Genomic DNA, 20,545 nt, shown 5'->3' on the forward strand with positions numbered 1-20,545 from the left:
AAACACAGGAAAAACGAGTGTCACAGAATGCAAGAGAGCACAGAAATACAGGAAAAAACGAGTGTCACAGAAGTAAAAAGGGCACAGAAATACAGGGAAAAACGTGTTCACAGAAGGCAAGAGGGCAAAGAAATACAGGGAGAAAACAAGTGGCACAGAAGGCAAAAAGGGCAAAGAAATACAGGAAAAAAGAGTGTCACAGAAGGCAAGAGGGCACAGAAATACAAGAAAAAAACAAGTAGCTCTGAAGGCAAAAAGGGCACAGAAATACAGGAAAAACGAGTGTCACAGAAGGCAAGAGGACACAGAACTACAGGGAAAACATGAGTGGCACAGAAGACAAAAAGGGCACAGAAATACATGAAAAATGAGTATCACCGAAGGCAAGAGGGCACAGAACTACAGTAAAAACGAGTGTAACAGAAGGCAAAAAGGGCACAGAAATACAGGAAAAACAAGTGGTACAGAAATACAGGAAAAACGAGTATCATCGAAGGCAAGAGGGCACAGAAATACAGGGAAAAAACAAGTGTAACATAAGGCAAAAAGGGCACAGAAATACAGGAAAAACGAGTGGTACAGAAATACAGGAAAAACGAGTGTCACAGGAGGCAAAATGGCACAGAAATACAGGGAAAAAACGAGTGGTGCAGATGGCAAAAAGGGCACGAGAATTCATGGGCAGCTGAGAAACAGAAGGCAAAAACAGGCAGAGAGGCATGGGGGCAGCGAGGGTAACAGAAGGGAAAACCAGGCTGAGAGACACAGGGGCAGTGAGGGGTACAGAAGGAATAACCGAGCAGAGACTTGGGGGCAGCGAGAATACAGAAGGAAATACCGGGCTGAGAGACACTGGGACAGCGAGGGGAACAGAGGGAGGAAAACGGGCACGGACCACAAACAGGCAGCGGGGAAAGACAGAACAACAGCAATCAGAGACAGAACAATGAAATACAGGTAATACAATAAAACAATAAAGCGTAAGATGAACAAACCTATGGCCATCCACTGGCCACCAGGGATGAGGCGCAGGTGGTAGCCTGCGGGTGGTGTAGGGCCTCGAACCTCCTCAGCAGCGGCAGCTGGGTCAGGGACACATAGGTGGTGCTGTGCGGAGGGAGAGCGACCTACATGGTGGGGGTCAAGGTTCGCTCTCCTCACCACGCAGCGGCCGGCCTATATGGGGAGGTGGGAGGGAGGAGCGGCTGGGAGGCAGGAAGCGGGGGCAGTGGGCAGTCAGGGGGGCTGGGCCGCAGGGGACGCAGCGGAGGGGCAGTGAAGGACGATGAAGGGAACAGAAAGCAAAAGGCACAGAGCCAGAAAGGACACAAAATTGGAGGAAAACAAGTGTCACAGAAGGCAAGAGGGCACAGAAATACAGGGAAAAAACGAGTGGGACAGAAGGCAAAAGGAGCACAGAAATACAGGAAAAACAAGTGTCTCAGAAGGCAAGAGGGCACAGAAATACATGAAAAAGACGAGTGGTACAATAGACAAAAAGGGCACAGAAATACAGGAAATACGAGTGTCACAAAAGGCAAGAGGGCAGTGAAATACAGGGAAAAATGAATGGCACAGAAGGCAAAAAGGGCACAGAAATACAGGAAAAACGAGTGTCACAGAAGGCAAGAGGGCAAAGAAATACAGAATAAAAACAAGTGGCACTGAAGGCAAAAAGGGCACTGAAATACAGGAAAACGAGTTTCACAGAAGCCAATAGGGCACAGAAATACAGGGAAAAAACGAGTGGCACAGAAGGCAAGAGTCCACAAATTCAGGGAAAAAACGAGTGGCACAGAAGGCAAAAAGGGCACATAAATACAGGACAAACAAGTGTCACAGAAGGCAAGAGGGCAAAGAAATACAGGGAATAAACGAGTGGCACAGAAAGTAAGAGAATATTTACAACAAGGGGTGGTGAGGGACAGAGTCTCTGAATTAAGCAGAAAACTCTCACCCAGTCAAGAGATCAGGGCTAGATCCAACACCGTTTTTTAGCTCACTGCACCATCCCAGTTTCAGAACCTGGCTGTATGCAAATTAGTCTGTTCCTGTCCCAGTGCATGATGGGAACAGGGCAAACCAAACTACAAAAGCCAATTCTTACACTGGGAAGGAAACAAGCTCCCGGGGACCGGTTTCTGGCATTACAGCCGTCTTCGGCCCGGTTTGCTTGAATCCTGATGGTGCAATGAGCAAGGAACTCATGTCTGAGTATACCCTTCCACGCTTAGGGTGGACAAAAATATTTACAACAAGGGGTGGTGAGGGACAGAGTCTCTGAATTAAGCAGAAAACTCTCACCCAGTCAAGAGATCAGGGCTAGATCCAACACCGTTTTTTAGCTCACTGCACCATCCCAGTTTCAGAACCTGGCTGTACGCAAATTAGTCTGTTCCTGTCCCAGTGCATGATGGGAACAGGGCAAACCAAACTACAAAAGCCAATTCTTACACTGGGAAGGAAACAAGCTCCCGGGGACCGGTTTCTGGCATTACAGCCGTCTTCGGCCCGGTTTGCTTGAATCCTGATGGTGCAATGAGCAAGGGACTCATGTCTGAGTATACCCTTCCACGCTTAGGGTGGACAAAAATATTTACAACAAGGGGTGGTGAGGGACAGAGTCTCTGAATTAAGCAGAAAACTCTCACCCAGTCAAGAGATCAGGGCTAGATCCAACACCGTTTTTTAGCTCACTGCACCATCCCAGTTTCAGAACCTGGCTGTATGCAAATTAGTCTGTTCCTGTCCCAGTGCATGATGGGAACAGGGCAAACCAAACTACAAAAGCCAATTCTTACACTGGGAAGGAAACAAGCTCCTGGGGACCGGTTTCTGGCATTACAGCCGTCTTCGGCCCGGTTTGCTTGAATCCTGATGGTGCAATGAGCAAGGGACTCATGTCTGAGTATACCCTTCCACGCTTAGGGTGGACAAAAATATTTACAACAAGGGGTGGTGAGGGACAGAGTCTCTGAATTAAGCAGAAAACTCTCACCCAGTCAAGAGATCAGGGCTAGATCCAACACCGTTTTTTAGCTCACTGCACCATCCCAGTTTCAGAACCTGGCTGTATGCAAATTAGTCTGTTCCTGTCCCAGTGCATGATGGGAACAGGGCAAACCAAACTACAAAAGCCAATTCTTACACTGGGAAGGAAACAAGCTCCCGGGGACCGGTTTCTGGCATTACAGCCGTCTTTGGCCCGGTTTGCTTGAATCCTGATGGTGCAATGAGCAAGGGACTCATGTCTGAGCATACCCTTCCACGCTTAGGGTGGACAAAAATATTTACAACAAGGGGTGGTGAGGGACAGAGTCTCTGAATTAAGCAGAAAACTCTCACCCAGTCAAGAGATCAGGGCTAGATCCAACACCGTTTTTTAGCTCACTGCACCATCCCAGTTTCAGAACCTGGCTGTATGCAAATTAGTCTGTTCCTGTCCCAGTGCATGATGGGAACAGGGCAAACCAAACTACAAAAGCCAATTCTTACACTGGGAAGGAAACAAGCTCCCGGGGACCGGTTTCTGGCATTACAGCCGTCTTCGGCCCAGTTTGCTTGAATCCTGATGGTGCAATGAGCAAGGGACTCATGTCTGAGTATACCCTTCCACGCATAGGGTCAACAAAAATATTTACAACAAGGGGTGGTGAGGGATAGAGTCTCTGAATTAAGCAGAAAACTCTCACCCAGTCAAGAGATCAGGGCTAGATCCAACACCGTATTTTAGCTCACTGCACCATCCCAGTTTCAGAACCTGGCTGTATGCAAATTAGTCTGTTCCTGTCCCAGTGCATGATGGGAACAGGGCAAAGCAAACTACAAAAGCCAATTCTTACACTGGGAAGGAAACAAGCTCCCGGGGACCGGTTTCTGCCATTACAGCCGTCTTCGGCCCGGTTTGCTTGAATCCTGATGGTGCAATGAGCAAGGGACTCATGTCTGAGTATACCCTTCCACGCTTAGGGTGGACAAAAATATTTGCAACAAGGGGTGGTGAGGGACAGAGTCTCTGAATTAAGCAGAAAACTCTCACCCAGTCAAGAGATCAGGGCTAGATCCAACACCGTTTTTTAGCTCACTGCACCATCCCAGTTTCAGAACCTGGCTGTATGCAAATTAGTCTGTTCCTGTCCCAGTGCATGATCGGAACAGGGCAAACCAAACTACAAAAGCCAATTCTTACACTGGGAAGGAAACAAGCTCCCGGGGACCGGTTTCTGGCATTACAGCCGTCTTCGGCCCGGTTTGCTTGAATCCTGATGGTGCAATGAGCAAGGGACTCATGTCTGAGTATACCCTTCCACGTTTAGGGTGGACAAAAATATTTACAACAAGGGGTGGTGAGGGACAGAGTCTCCCAGTATAAGAAGTGGCTTGGTAGTTTGGTCTGCCCTGTTCCCATGATGCACTGGGCCAGGGTCAGACTAATTTGCATATAGCCAAGTTCTGAGCTGGGATGGTGCAGTGAGCTGAAAAACGGTGATGGATCAAGCCATGATCTTTGGACTGGGTAAGAGTGGTCTGCTTAATTCAGACACTCTGCTCATCACCACCCCCTTTTCTGAATCACAGAAAGTAAGAGGGCACAGAAATACAGGGAAAAAACGAGTGGCAAAGAAGGCAAAAAGGGCACAGAAATACAGGAAAAACGAGTATCACAGAAGGCAATCAGAGACACAACAATGAAATACAGGTAATACAATAAAACAATAAAGCGTAAGATGAACAAACCTACAGCCTACCACTGGCCACCAGGAATGAGGCGCAGGTGGTAGCCTGTGGGTGGTGGAGGGCCTCAAACTTCCTTAGCAGCAGCAGCTGGGGCTGGGACACATAGGTTGTGCTGTGCAGAGGGGGAGCGACCTACCTGATTCGGGTCAAGGGTCGCTCTCCTCACTGCGCAGCGACCGGCCTATATGGGGAGGTGGGAGGGAGGAGCAGCTGGGAGTCAGGATGTGGGGGCAGCTAATAGGCAGTGGGCAAGGGAGCTGGGCCACAGGGGATGCAGCGGCGGGGTGGTGAAGGACAATGAATGGAACAGAAGGCACTAGGGCACAAAACACGAGGGAAAATGAGTGGCAGAGGCAGAAAGGACATAAATTCGAGGGGAAACAAGTGTAAAAGAAGGCAAGAGGGCACAGAAATACAGGGAAAAACGAGTGGCACAGAAGGCAAAAAGGGCAGAGAAATACAGGAAAAACGATTGTCTCAGAAGGCAGGAGGGTACAGGAATACAGGGAAAAAACAAGTGGTACAATAGGCAAAAAGGGCACAGAAATACAGGAAATACGAACGTCACAAAAGACAAGAGGGCAGAGAAATACAGGGAAAAAATTTGTGGCACAGAAGGCAAAAGGGCACAGAAATACAGGGAAAACGAGTGTCACAGAAGGCAAGAGGGCAAAGAAATACAGGAAAAAACAAGTGGCACAGAAGCCAAAAAGGGCACAGAAATACAGGAAAACGCAGGCCACAGAAGGCAAGAGGGCACAGAAATACTGGGAAAAAACGAGTTGCACAGAAGGCAAGAGAGCACAGAAATACAGGGAAAAAACGAGTGCCACAGAAGGCAAAAAGGGCACAAGAATACAGGGGCAGCTGAGAAATAAAAGGGAAAAACGAATCACTGACATAATATCGAATACAATGATATAGAATTACCAAAAAATCGAGGAAAAAATATAGAATACAAAAATATTTAATTCCTATCTACAAACAGGTAAGTACAAAAATATTGAATGAAAAATATTGTTTTAAAAAGTAACGGCAGAGAGGCATGGGGGCAGAGAGGAGAACAGAAGGGAAAACTGGGCTGAGTGACACGGGTGCAGTGAGGGGTACAGAAGGAAAAACCGGACAGAGACACAGGGGCAGCGAGGGGTACAGAAGGAAATACCAGGCTATGAGACACGGTGACAGCGAGAGTAACAGAGGGAGGAAAATAGGCACGGACCACGAACAGGCAGCGGGGGAAGACAGAACAACAGCAGTCACAGACACAACAATGAAATACATGTAATACAATAAAACAATATAGCAGAAGATGAACAAACCTACAGCCTACCAGTGGCCACCAGGGATGATGCGCAGGTGGTAGCCTTGGGTGGTGGAAGGCCTCGAACTTCCTCAGCAGCTGCAGCTGGGGCAGGGAAACAAAGGCGGTGCTCTGTAGAGGCGGAGCGACCTACCTGGTGGGGTCAAGGGTCGCTCCTTCCTGACTCCCCGGCGCAGCACTAAAACACTGAGTGCGAAAGTGCTCAGAAGATGTGGACCAGTGGACTAGTCCAGGTGCTCTGGAATCCAGCCTGCAGTAATCCACCACGAGTGATCCTTGACAGCAGTGATCCTGGGCAGGTGATGGCCGGGGCGCGCGCGATTAGCGCGGCTCACTAAATCTGTAACTGCACATATTAGTGCCTGCTCTTGGACTGAACTAGGCATTATGACACTACGGCAGGGGTTTTGAAGGGCTCTGTCTACTGAATGTCTGATGCTGTATCGAATGCCTGGGCTCCCTTTGAGCGAAGAAGAGAGAGAAATACCGTCTAAACCAGTGCGGCCTCCTTGGCACTCCGGTGGTACCCAGTGTGCACATGTCTCTCCCTCTAGAAGAGTGGAATTCTACCCCCCCCCAGGACTGGTGAGGGGTAGGATTCCAAATTGTTTGACACCAAACACAACATGTTTCCAAGCAGACATTCCAAAGTTAGCATTTACCGCGAGGTTATAATGCACGTAAGAGTATATGGTCTGGCTGCATCACAGAGCAGCCTCAGCAGATAGGCTTTGAAAGCTGCAGAGGGGTCCTGCTCAGGCATGGGCACCCTCTCACACAAACCCAAGCACTCTGCCTTCAGGATTGATAAGGCCTGCCATAAGATTGACTGATAGGTTTATTTGTGTCAGTGATTAAGTTCAAGTTGAAGTTCAGTAATTTATATAGCGCACTACTCACCCAGAGGGTCTCAAGGCGCTTGAGGGTGGGTGGGTGCGTTACATATCGAATAGCCAGGTTTTTAGTTGTTTTCGGAAGGAGAGGTGGTTATGTGTAAGTCGGAGGTGAGTAGGGAGAGAATTCCAGGTTTTGGCTGCTAAGTAGGAGAAGGATATTCCTCCCATGGTGGATCTGTGAATGCGTGGAATTGCAGCGAGGGCTTGATTGGATGACTATAGTTGGCGGGTGGGAGTGTAGAAGGACAGTCGTGTGTTGAGGCATTCGGGTGTGTGTATGGGTGAGGAGGCGGAACGTTATTCTCTTGTTGATGGGGCGCTAGTGGAGATCCTTCAGGTGACCGGAAATGTGAGCCTGACGGGGAATGTCCAGTATGAGTCTGGCTGAGGCGTTTTGGATGCGTTGGAGTTTTTTCTGTAGTTTGGCTGTGGTCCCGGCATAAAGGGTATTTCCGTAATCCAGACGGCTGGTGACGAGTGCGTGGGTGACTGTCTTTCTTGTTTCGGTGGGGATCCAGCGGAAGATTTTTTGACTTGTCTTGTCATCGAGAGGGAGGAGTCTAGGATGAAGCCAAGGTTACGAGCGTTATCTGTAGGTATGGGTGCTGTACCCTAGGGCTGGTGGTCACCATGAGTCGTCCCAGGTAGAGGGGGATGATCCTAGGATGAGGACTTCGGTTTTGTCCGAGTTTAGTTTTAAACGGCTGTTCTTCATCCATTCGGCTACTTTCATTCCTTCGTGTAGATTGGTTTTGGCGGTGTTTGGGTCTTTGGTGAGGGAGAGGATCAGCTGAGTGTCGTCTGTGTAGGAGATGATGTTGAGGTTGTGTTGGCGCGCGATGGATGCGAGGGGACTCATGTATACGTTGAAGAGGGTGGGGCTGAGTGAAGATCCTTGTGGTACACCACAGATGACTTCGGTGGCCTCTGATTTGAATGGGGGAGGCGGACTCTCTGGGTTCTTCCTGCGAGGAACGAGATGATCCAGTCCAAAGCTTTACCTTGTATTCCGACATTGTTGAGGCGCTGAATGAGGGTGCTATGACATACTGTGTCGAAGGCGGCGGAGAGGTCGAGTAGAATGAGGGCAACTGTTTCTCTGTTGTCCAGTAGCGTTCAGATGTCGTCTGTGGTATCAATGAGGGCAGTTTTGGTGCTGTGTTTGGCACAGAAGCTGGACTGTGAAGGGTCAAGTGAATTGTTGGATTCCAGGAAGGCGGCGAGCTGATTATTGACGGCTTTCTCAATGACTTTGGCAGGGAATGGGAGGAGTGAGATGGGGCGGTAGTTCTTAAGTTCAGAGGGGCCTGCTGTGGGTTTTCAGAAGGGCGCTGAGTTCGGCATGTTTCCAGCTTTCCTGGAAGGTAGCGGAGTTGAAGGAACAGTTGATGACATCGCGGAGATGGGGTGCGATGATGGAGTCTGCTTTGTTGAATATGTGGTGGGGACATGGGTCAGTTGGCGATCCTGAGTGAATGGAGTTCATCAGGCGGATGGTGTCCTCAGTGGTGATAAGGTTCCAGGCGAGAAGGTTGTGAGAGTGCTGTTTTGGTTCGGAGGTGGGTGGAGTGGGCTGTTCATTGGACTGGTTTTCAAAGCTATTATGAATGTCGGCGATTTTGTTGTGGAAGAAAGAGGATTAGGAGTTGCAGAGGTTTTGAGAGGGAGTGATGTCGTTGGTGCCGGCGGTGGGGTTGGTAAATTCTTTGATGATGTTGAATAGTTCTTTGCTGTTGTGGGCGTTTTTGTCGAGTCGATCCTTGAATGCAGATTTCTTGGTGGATAGGATCAATTGGTGGTAATTGCGGGTGGCATCCTTGAAGGAGGTCAGGTTGTCAGTAGTAGGGTTTTTTCTCCAGGTTTTCTCGAGAGTACGACATAATTTCTTGGATTTCTTAAGGTCATCGTTGAACCAGGGGGCCTTTTTGCTACCTTGTTTGATCTGGTGGTTTTTCAAGGGTGCTAATTCATCAGCGCAGTGAGTGATCCATTGTGTGAGTTTGGTGGCAGCTTGGTTTGGGTACGCTGATATGGCAGGAGGGTTTTGGTTGAGCGATGTGAAGAGTTGGTCGGTGATGAGTTTGTTCCAGTTTCTTCGAGGAATAGGTTGTGGGGGGTTGTGGGTCGTGGTCTTTTTGTAGTTGAAGTGAACGCAGTGGTGGTCCGTCCAATGGAGAGATGTGGTGTGATCGAAGGAGATGTGTTTGCTGGAGGTGAAGATAGGGTCGAGAGTGTGTCCGGCAAAGTGGGTGGGGGTGTCAACAAGTTGTTTGAGTCCGAGATTGGCTAGGTTGTCCAGAAGGGTGGTGGTGTTGCTGTTGTTGTTCTTTTCCAGGTGGAAGTTGAGGTCTCCCAGTAGAATGTAGTCCTCGGAGGTGAGGGCATGTGGGCTGATGAAGTCTGTGATGTCTTCGTTGAATTGTGTGCGGGTTCCTGGTGGTCTGTAGATGAGGGTGCCTCTGAGTGTGGTCCTGGGGTCGGTGTGGATCTGGAAGTGGAGGTGTTCGGCGGACATGAGGTTATCGTCGGAGTTGGTCGTGATTTTGATGGTATTCTTATGGACGATGGCGATGCCTCCTCCTGTTTGGTTGATGCGGTCTTTTCGGATGATCTTGTAAGCGTTCGGGATGGCTATGGCGATGTCGGGTGCTGATGAGGTGTTCATCCAGGTTTCTGTAAGGAAGGCGACGTCCGGCGATGCAGTGTCGAGTAGGTCCCAGAGTTCCGTGGCATGCCTGTGGATTGCACGATGCACTTCAGGTGGTTGGAGTTGGAGCTGTGTTTGGAGGTAGAGGATTCGGTGTGGGACCTTGTGCAGGCGAATTTGCAGGAGTGGCAGGCGAATGGTCCATGGGTGTATCCTGGGGTGGCTGTGCAGCATTGTCGTGTGCGTCCGGGGTTGAGGGCGAGAAGGGAAGCGGCGTTGTACGTTAGGCGGGTTGTGAGGGTATTGCGAGGACCAGGGGGTTTGGTGCTGGGCGCGGTCCAGGCGCGGACGGGCGTAGACGGGCTTACCTTTGGCGCACCTTCGGCGCGCATGGGGCACGACCGCTGCGCGTGAACGCTGCGTGCGTAGGCATCTGTCATATGTGGATAGTGGAGGGGGGAGGGGCGGGGGAGGATCAGCTGGGAGGCAGGAGCGGGGGTGGAGATCCGGGCAGGGAGCCACAACAACAACAATAAAAACATAATGGCAGCAGGCCAAAAGCCAAACAGGATTGGGGCGCACGCAGGAATAACTCGGTGCAAATGGCAGTGGCACCGGTACAATCAGGCAGCAATCGGTATTACAGTCAGCGCAGCACTGTTTAAGATTTAATTAAAGCGTACTCTCAATCAAAGTGCTATGAATTAAAATGCTCATAAGATCTAATTAAAGCGTACTTTCAACCAAAGTGCTACGAATTAAAATGCTCATCAGATTCACTAACTATCAGGCAATCTAGCGCTGCAGGGTACTTGCGATACTTTGGACAGGCAATGGCAGAGGCGAGGTAGCAGACAGCAGTCTATGAGTCAGGCAGAGCGTGGAGCAGCATGAAGGAGCGACCGCTTCTGTAAGGTACAGGACGATTTAGGTAACCTATATCTTAGTAAGGGGTGCATGCATTAGTCTTGTGGTGCAATTTTGGAAGGCTTCCCAGGGGTGGCATAATACATGCTTCAGCCCTTGGCAGGCCTCTGTGGTACCTATGACCTGAGTACCTGGTGTACCATATACTAGGGACTCACAAGGGTAACCCAGTAACCAATTTGGAGTGTACCTAATGTACATGCAATCAATTTAGAGAGGAAGCAGCTAGGCTGGGGTTTTGGATAGCAGGGCCCTAGCCAGACTAAAGTTGAAAAACAGTGAAACACCAGCAAAAAGTGGGGGTTACCATAGTAAACAGATCCTACTCTCCTACACCCCACTGCAGCTGCAGTAGGAATATCCCAAAAGGGCACAATGCTAGACAATTTGTTCACATGACCACGCTCAGCTCAGGTGCCCCAACCTCAGTGCACTGTAACTCACGGACCCTTCTGATGTATATTAGGCGACCCCTGTACTTGCTCCGGCTACCTCCATGATGCTTTGCAGTTGTTTCTGTTTTGCTAGTGTTTTCTGTTTCCAGCTTTAATTGTGATCACTGTTCAGGTTCTTGCCAGCACCAACCAGTACATGAGGGCTGGCTTACACTCACCTCACACACATCCAGCACAGGCGTCACTGTACATGTGACCCTGGCAATAAAGGGTCCGGGCGCACATGACCGTAGCCAGTTTCACAAACTATCTGAGAGCATCCTTGTGGTCATAATGTATGCATGAGGGGCCCAGGCCCTACAAAATCACATTGTGCTGTGTACAGCAGACACAAACAGGTCACCGCAGGCAGCAGGTAAGACCTTGGACATGTAGCTTTGTCGACCCCACTCAGTATATAAGAGGAGTGGACTGGGCTGGCGTATGTGAGTCCAGTGTGGGGGTGTGAATGATTATCCTGGGGCTCTGGGCGCGGTTCAGTACCGGAAATGTACAGATGCATGTGTCTCTGTCGCAGTGTGGGTCTCCGTTGAGATTAAGTGGTCCCTGACGGGACTTAGATACCCACGTGATCTAGTGCAGGTTCCATGAGGTAAAACCCCTCCCACACCTGTTTGGCCACCTCCATCTGGCAGTCTGGTAGTCTGACCCCTGGCCTTGGAATGAGATGTGTGCTTCGGAGGGGTGCTGGGAGCAAGCTGTGGTGGTGGGTGCTTCCAGCTGAGTGGTCTGTGCAGGGGGTGGGGTCTCCTCGATGCAGGTGTGCTCACTAAAATGTCCATGAGCTGTTGTAGGGCATTGGTGCCCAAGGTGTGGAGGTCCTTTACAGCATCACTGATGAGTTGTCTGATCTGCTCTGCTGGAGGTGTTGTTTGCCCTCTGCAATGTGAAGGGTAGATGCATTTTGACATTGTGTTGACATGTATTTGGACGCATTGTTCACGTTTACATACAGACTGCATGACAATGTACATTTTGACTGTTTGGGAAGAGCGGACTATTTGATGCGGAACAGCGGACAATTGGACTACATGACAGATGTGAGGTTGTACACGTACATTTTCATCTCACAGTTTCCTGCTATTTCAGATGTGATCGTCAAGTTTCTAGGCATAAGCGGACCGAGTTGTGTACTTTGTTCTGCAGTCTAAGTGTTGCACTTTGTACCCCATTGTCGTCAATGTGGATGTGCTGTTATTGCTATGTGTGTGTGCGGCATTGTGGGGGAGTCGACCCTGCAGCAATGATTTTTCCTCCCCTAATCCCTTTGATGTGGTGTGCCTTTGAGTTTTGTGCTTTTACAGTGCTGAGATGTTGGGGACTTGGGTCATTTGTGCTCTTAAACTGCTTGCACTCTTATGCATTGTTTGTCTGCAGATGTGTTGTTGACTTCAGGGGTTGTTTGTAAACGTGGATGTGACAGAGTGTGACTTGCTCCTTTCCGGATGTGGTCCACACTCACCAACTCAGTGTTGTGGCATGCACAATGTCATGATGATTGTACTGCAGCCATGCTGATCGTCATGTAGTGTCCCTTGCATTGTCAATGTGGCTCACAAATATACATTTTTTCTGTGTTTGGCACGTGTGTATGTTTTGGTTGTGAGATTGATGATGTGTGGGGTGGGACCCCTTTGATCATGAGGCAGGGTCATTGTGGGTGTGCAGTGTGCTACACATGATTGTGCATATGTGACATTGTGCCCATCTCCCCCCGTCCCTCAGTTCCTGGTCGCTACTCACCCTGTTGATGTTGTGTCAGGTCATATCGAACTGTGTCCTGACTCCCAACTCCTTGCACCGTCTCCCCACTAATGACTGTGGCCGCCATTTCCTTCAGCTCCTCCTGTGGTGCAGGACTCCCACCTCCAGTCACCGTGGCTACCTTCCTGTTGGCAGCAGGTTTCTGCTTGGTTTGGCTTTTTACATCATGCCAGCACCTCTTTGCCTCCTCCATTGACCTCCTCGACACTCCGCCTGCATTCACGTTGTTCACGATGGACTACCATGTTTCCGTTTGTGTTGCCAATGACACAGTTGAGGTGACGTACCATTGCTGTTAGTGTTCTATCTCCTGTGTGACGAATATCTGGTTTTTCTGTGGCCTGAACCCCTTCTTCCTCTTCTTGGCCTTCCCCAACCCCGGGGTTCCTTGCTTGTGGTCTGTGGGGCCTGTGGGGTTCGCGTTGCCATCTGCACTCGGTCCGGGTGCATCCATGATGCTAAGCAGTTAATTTTTTTCTCCCCTTTTTTTGATTTGCTTTTATGGTGCATTTTCCCACATGACTATTAGGAATTACAGTATTCAACAACAAGGGGCCTAAACCAGCTCACAACAAATTTCTTATGACCGATAGCAGAGTTACTTTGTCAATTTACACTACTGCCCGAGATGTGTACCTTAACACTAATCTATAGAGTCACAGTGTGTTTATTGTTTTCATAAAAATTACACCCAGGTCTAGTCCACTCTAGAAATTAGCAAAAAGAAATAAAGTGAACAAAGGGAGAGTGCCTCACGGTAAAACCACCCGAGGGGGTTCCTGACAGAAAATCGCCAGTTTACCCACTTCTCATCATCGGCCACTCTCTCTTTATGTGAGTAAAGAACGAAAAGGAAATTACAGATGGTGATTACCTAACTGATAAAATATGGTGCCCAAGTGTAAAACCTCAAAGTTCCCTCATATAAATTAATATGAAACTAAAGTGTATGTGCACCTAGAACCCCTGTGACAGCCAACGACAATCTGCCACCACTGTTAAAAAGGGGAGCACTTGCTAGTAAAACTACTTTATTCTGATGCTGCAAGATTTCCCAGTTAAAAATGGTTCGTAGTATACCATATATATTTACTCTGTGCCAACATGTTTCATTGCCATAAATTTCAGCAACTTCATCAGGGCGAGATTGGGGTTCTTTTTTCAGTCTCTACTGTGGAAAGTTCACAGGACCAACTGGCTGCCAGCTACTGCATACCTGCAGCCATCTAGCGCATAGGACACCGTGTCATAAGATAACGTGTCTCCTGGTAACGCAGTTAAAATCTGCCCCCCGCTACTGGGCAAATTACATCCCGAACGATACGGGAGTATCGTTCAGGACTTAATTTGCCCGCTACCGGGCAAATTAAGTCCCGAACGATACGAACTTATGGAGGTCAACATGTTTCTGCATTGATGGCTTTTACGCCTATGCTTTCGTCAGGACCTAGAATGCTGCTACTGCTGTATAATGAAAAATTGAAAGAACAAGGGAACTTATATCACCTGAAATCACAGGCTAGATAATCCACCACAATCCAAGTATTTGTGGAGATGGCGCTTCACCCCACCTGGCTGCAGCTCAGGTATAGAGGAGCACCGCTCTGTCCGTCGGTGTTTCCAAGCGTCCCTCTGCGCTGACTGGGGAAGGTCCCTTTTTCTTTCACTTTTTCATCATACAGCAGTAGCAACATTCTAGGTCCTGACGAAAGCATAGGCGTAAAAGCCATCAATGCAGAAACATGTTGACCTCCATTGCTGAACAGATAATTTGTTAAATCTGTTTCTTTTTTCACTTGATTTTTAATCTGGAGGAGCTGAGAGAAAATATTAAAGTCTAAACCTCTACTCAGCCCTATCCAATTTTATCTCATCACCACTCACACTATTTGCACTGCTTTTTCAGTTGCCTATTTACATCTATTCAGCATCTGCACCACCTATTTGTTGATTAAAGTAACCACTGGGTTGTCACAGCCTTTCACAACTTTAGACTGTGGACACTCTTTCTCCTGGGTAAGGAGAACCCCAGATGATGCAATAAGGGCGGTACAGATAGGCGACTGATGGGAATAATTCATCTACCCTTGGAGTTGTTTTGCCCACGTGTATTTAGCCACGCACAATAGAGCACCTGGGTGTTTCATGTGTTACCAATAATTATTGGTTTTTTCGAAGATCAAGTTGTGAGTTGAGTTTTTTTGTTTTTTTGTTTTTTCTTGACCCCTAGATACTTGTTGTTGTTGATGATATTAGTGGGGGCGTGTATCTAGGTTTGGGTCATTAAACTTGCCCTTGGACCCCCTTTTCAAAAATTCTGTGTGGTTTTCCCTGATACTTTGCCACAAAATGTCTGGGCTTAGACTTATGTTGGAAGTGATTCGGCAGTCAAGAGCTATGCTTGTCCAGACAGTCAGGCCGCCTTAAGGACGACCTTTCCCAATAGATGTTCCCGAGATGAAGTGGCAAGTGTAGCCATGTATATATAAATTCCCAACAAAGTCATTCCAAAGGGGGAGCAGGCATTTACTATTTAAACCTGCCACTTTCCAAGATACAATTTTTAATTGCTGACTGGTGGTGAGTAACGCCCTTTGTGGTGAGATAGCATTATTTCTTACCATAAGACCTAGTGATGGTGAATGTGTTGGAGAAGGTGGGTCGATGCCTAAATCCTCGTCTAGGTGTAAAATTGCCCCATTTTTGCCAGCTAAGCAGCAAGATGCTTGTGCATGGTGATTAGGGCTGGTAGGGACAGTCAGAGAAGGATATTTTGACAGTCAATCATTAGTCTCCAACGAGGATGTACCTACAAGGTGCATTATTGCTTGTGTGGAATGTATATTGCCTAACTTGTGTGGGGGCTGGTGTCTAAACTGTATAGAAGATCTATTTGGGGGGCAGGTGCGGTACTCCAAAGCTAGTAGATTCTCCGCAATCTCTGGGTCTTTTAGGGTGATTTCAATGTCATCAACTTTGAAAAACGGTGCGGTGGATCGTCGAGGTCTGAGTATGTCATTTCTAATCACGAATGGCATCCCCTAGTGTGCAGAATCCAATGAGTTACTTTGTTGATTAAAGATTCTTCACTCTAAAAGGTGTTCTTAATGGTGGTATTAAGTCACGGGACATTAGTCATAGATTTATTTTGGGGTAGTGTTCCGTTACTAGTGGCTGTTGCAATTGCAAGAGTTGGGGTGCTCGAGAGTGAAATGCTAAAGGGTGGCTATGGGGTTGAGCCTGACATGGCTCAGAAATTTGTTTTGTTACAAGGGCTGTGAAGACTGAGAGGTGGCCATCCTCTTAAGCCTGTTCTGTATAGAATTTTTGGGCCTATTCCTGTTGTAATTCAAATGCTCATTATAAGAATTTGTCTGCAAAGATAAAGCGGGGGTACTTGTTTGAAGAACATTAGCGTCATTGGAGGAGTTTTTTTTAAACAGGAGCTTGATGAAACTAGATGTTTATAGCTATGATTACCAGGCTGCAGGGGAAGACTTTGCACAGGAGTAGTATTTGCATTGCGGGACGTGCCCTTCTTTGCTATGGTTGTAACTAGAGTTGTAAGGTCCTCTATCATTCTTTTTAATCCATCAATTTCTGATCTTAAAGCGTTTATGGCAAGGATAGCATCTAACGGTTTATTCTGAATTGCCACACTACACACCCCAACGGTATCAGCCAAGCCATGAAGAAAAAGCTGTGAAGAATTCTCATTACATTCATCTCCAATTGTCGAAAGGGGAGAAAATCTGTTAGAGCATGGAATATTTATCTCAGATTCACGCACGTCGTGGGATACATTAGCATTAGGTTTAGCAGGGTGAACGTCAGGAGCTGGAGGCAGATACTTAGTATAGAGGTCAGACTTATTTGAAATAGTGGATAGTTTTTTTGATGGTAAATTTTGGAACATCGTTGGAATGACAAGGGGATGGGCTGGTGTCAGGCTTGGAGAAGGTCTATCATCTAAGTCGCTAGGGATCTGGGGTGCTAGTTGATTACCCTCCAGAATTTCCTCGCACTCATTTATTAAAGTATGAATCCTGTCGAGCACGCAGTTGCTGCTTGGATGTTTAAGAGATTTCCTGGCCCTTTTCCCTTTGGTAGATTTGCCAGCCCCACTCCCACTATGCCTTCCATGGATTTCCGCTTCCCCATATTTAAATGACCACGTATACCCAAGTGTCACCAAAAATATAGTTGGTTAATATCCAAAAAGCTACCTGATCAAACAATACTTAATAAAGTATTCCCCGTCAAAAGAAGATTGTTAAGTGCACCAAAAGTTAGATGATTCGAAAATGGTAAATCACCACAAAAAACTACTGGAAGAGAACGGGGACACCAATGGGGTTAGCTGGACAGGGTGGGATTTTGTTCACGTGTCTATTGTCAATGTCATATACAGGGAACCAGAGTAGGGGAGGATAAACAGTACCTTGCTTGATTTGTCCACGGCGAAATCAAGGGGGATGGCCCTGCTCTGTCTCTTCCTGGCAGTGACGGGCACGGATGGGCCTGCCCTTGGTCCGGGCTTCGCCACGGCACTGCCGGCGCGTGTCCCACGCTGCACGAGCCCGCTTGCAGTTAAGAATGGCTCCTCCAGGCACTGAAAGTGAGATGACATTGCACAAGGGATTGTAGGTCTGAGAGTCCTGGCCCCTGAAGGTCTCCCGGTCGCGGTGGCAGCAGCAGACTTAAGTTGGTGGGCGCCGCTCGCTGTGGGAGCCCGCTTGCAGTTAAGAACGGCACCTCCAGGCGCTGAAAGTGATGTGGCTTTGCGCGAGGGATTGTGTGGATGAGAGTGCTGGCCCCTGTCAGGCCCGGACTGGCCGTTGAGGTCACCGGGCAATTCCCCCGTGGGCTGCATGGTTGGGGGCCGGTTTTGGGCCCCTGGGGCCGTTTTTGTTACAGGGCCGTTATGCTGCAAAAACGGCCCTGTAACAAAAATGGCGAAAACCGGCCCTGTCACAGAGCGCGGTCGCACCTCTCCCCCCTCCCCTCTCCTCCCGGAGGGGGGGAGGGGGGCCGGCCGAGCACTTTGCCAGGGCCGGTTCTGGTTCCCAGTCCGGCCCTGGCCCCTGTTGGTCTCCCGGTCGCAATGGCAGCAGCAGACTCATTTTGCTGGAGCCCCATTTGTAGTTAAGAACGGCGCCTCCAGGCACTGAAAGTGATGTGGCGTTGCGCGATGGATTGTGGGGCTGAGAGTCCTGGCCCCTGCTGGTCTTCGGTTGCGGTGGCAGCAGCAGACTCATTTTGGCGGGCGTCCCGCGCTGCAGGAGCCCCGTTTGTAGTTAAGAACGGCGCCTCCAGGCACTGAAAGTGATGTGGCGTTGCGCGATGGATTGTGGGGCTGAGAGTCCTGGCCCCTGCTGGTCTTCGGTTGCGGTGGCAGCAGCAGACTCATTTTGGCGGGCGTCCCGCGCTGCAGGAGCCCCGTTTGTAGTTAAGAACGGCGCCTGCAGGTGCTGAAAGTGACGTGGCGTTGAACGAGGGACTGTGGGGCTGAGATTCCTGGCCCCTGCTGGTCTCCGGGTCGCAGTGGCAGCAGCAGACTCAAGTTGGCGTGCAGCCCTCTATCAGTATCTAGTTTTGAACTGGAATCAGTGAAAAACAAGTGGCCCCTCAGCTGGCGGTCGGGGAAGAAAACTGAAACATTACATTACTAGAGTCGTTTCATATTTTTGTGGAAATTATGCTATTTGCCGAGAGCGACAGCTGTGCAATGTTTTGAGGTGTTGTTTTACCAAAGACTCCAACAGTCTCTAGACATGTTTATAGACTTATCAAAGATTACATACATTTTAAAGTCAGGCCTTTTGTATGAAAATCGTGTTTTTTTCTGTCCTTTAACATACTTAATCTGTTTTATTTTTTACCACCAATGAACACTGATTCGTACGATGTACTTAGTAGAAAACAGCGTTTACTTGTGGGAGATACCACTGTGTGCCTAGAACTTCACAGAACGTATTTCCAGAGAACATAATCTGTTTACATTTTAGAAAAGTTTCTGGTTCGTTTGCAGCATGAATCACTTACAATATTTTGAATGTACTGTGTGGCCAATCTTTTCAGTTTAATTTCCTCATAGAGATTCTCTCAGCGCCTCAATTCTTATTTTCTAAATATTTTAGTTTTTTTGCAACCTACCCAATCATTTGTGTATTCCTAACCTTTCATATTTTTGTCCCTTGTGTTCTCCCAATATTTTGCTTTTTGCATTCTGTGCTCAGTGGTGAGATGGTGAAGATTACAGCTTCAAGAATTAGGCGATTATTTGACTTCACTGCGGCAATACCAATATGGATGTATACCTGAAGACCAATCTTGTACCAACACGATAGTCAGATCTGACCTAATCTAAATTTTACCGGTACCTTAGAGTCTTTGAAATGAAAGAACAGTCATTCATTTCTGAAAAGCACTGTGCACAGGATATAACTTTATGAACAATCATCCTATTTCAGTCAGTATCATAGCGCATTTGTGTTTTTAAGAACAGTCACCTATTCCTAATACGCACTGTTCACACAATAATACTCCATTGACAAATCACTCTCCTTAAACTGCACACCACCTCTATGTGTCACCAACAGACTAGCAAGACTGCAACTCCCTGTAACATGAAGGAAACCTAGCATAATTCTTCTATGTCTGGATTTTCCTCCCCTCTCCTTTCCTCCCTTAACTTGTATCAACCCAGGTTTTGTAAGGTACTATTGATTCAGGCATTGATTCATAGTCCTGATGATGATCCACGCATTAACCACGTGGATCAAAACACCGTTGACACTTTGAAACACCTAATACGGAAACATTTTGTATTTTAAAAATGTAAAGGTGTACGCTCTGATTTGTTTCAAAAACTGCGATACTTCTGTAACAAACTAAGACCTTTGCCTGAGCCCCCCTTTTTGTGTTGTGTATTGTACTGGTTTAGTAGGACAATCACAGCCTCCTCAAGCAAGGCCCGCAGTCCTCCTTTCTCGTTGACGTACTCCAGCGGCATACACAGCGGACAAGTAGGTCACAGATTTGGAACTGAGTCTTGATTACACAATGGCAGAGTACATATTTATGGCTGATTTTATGTCATTATACTCCCTTTGATGTGGTGCCACCAAGTCTGTGTATAGCATTCGAACCATAAATGTCTCTGGGCACTCGCAGACTACTGCTCTCGGCCCACACTGTGCTCGAGTAGGTTACACATTTGGGACTGAGTCTTGATTTCATTATGGCAGAGTTCATATCATTGCATGCAAGGAGAGGTGTAAGAGGAAGACGTGTTTCAGTCAGGAGGAAAAAAGGATCATAGTTACGGTGATCGAGCACTACCAACAACTGCCCTGGTGTCACTAACTCTGTGAATTGCAAGCTGACGAGACATGCTTGTGGGCCCCTGCCAACCACTGCCGTCAGCCTACAATGCACTCAAGTAGGTGACACTTTCAGAACTCAGTCTTAATTAATTTATGGCAGATTTGATATAATTGTACAGACCTCATCGCAGACTGCATCCCCTTTCAGCTCTGGTGCCACTAAGTCTGTTCCCCGACATCCATGGACATTTTCTGGTTGAACTTTGGTGGCGACTGAGTATATAGACTGGGGGTTGTCTTCATCATCAGGTCAGTGATACTGGCTTGGTAGCAAAAATGAGGCAGTAGCATTCCACTCATCCATTTGCCGCTTCCAGACGGCTTCTACCCTCTGCATCATGCCCTGGAGGACACCTTCCACTGTTCCCCATAACCCTCCACCACATTCACCTCGGACATCGATGAGG

The sequence above is a fragment of the Lissotriton vulgaris genome, chromosome 4_1 (genome assembly GCF_964263255.1).
Source record: "Lissotriton vulgaris chromosome 4_1, aLisVul1.2, whole genome shotgun sequence".
In the NCBI taxonomy this organism is placed as follows: domain Eukaryota; kingdom Metazoa; phylum Chordata; class Amphibia; order Caudata; family Salamandridae; genus Lissotriton; species Lissotriton vulgaris.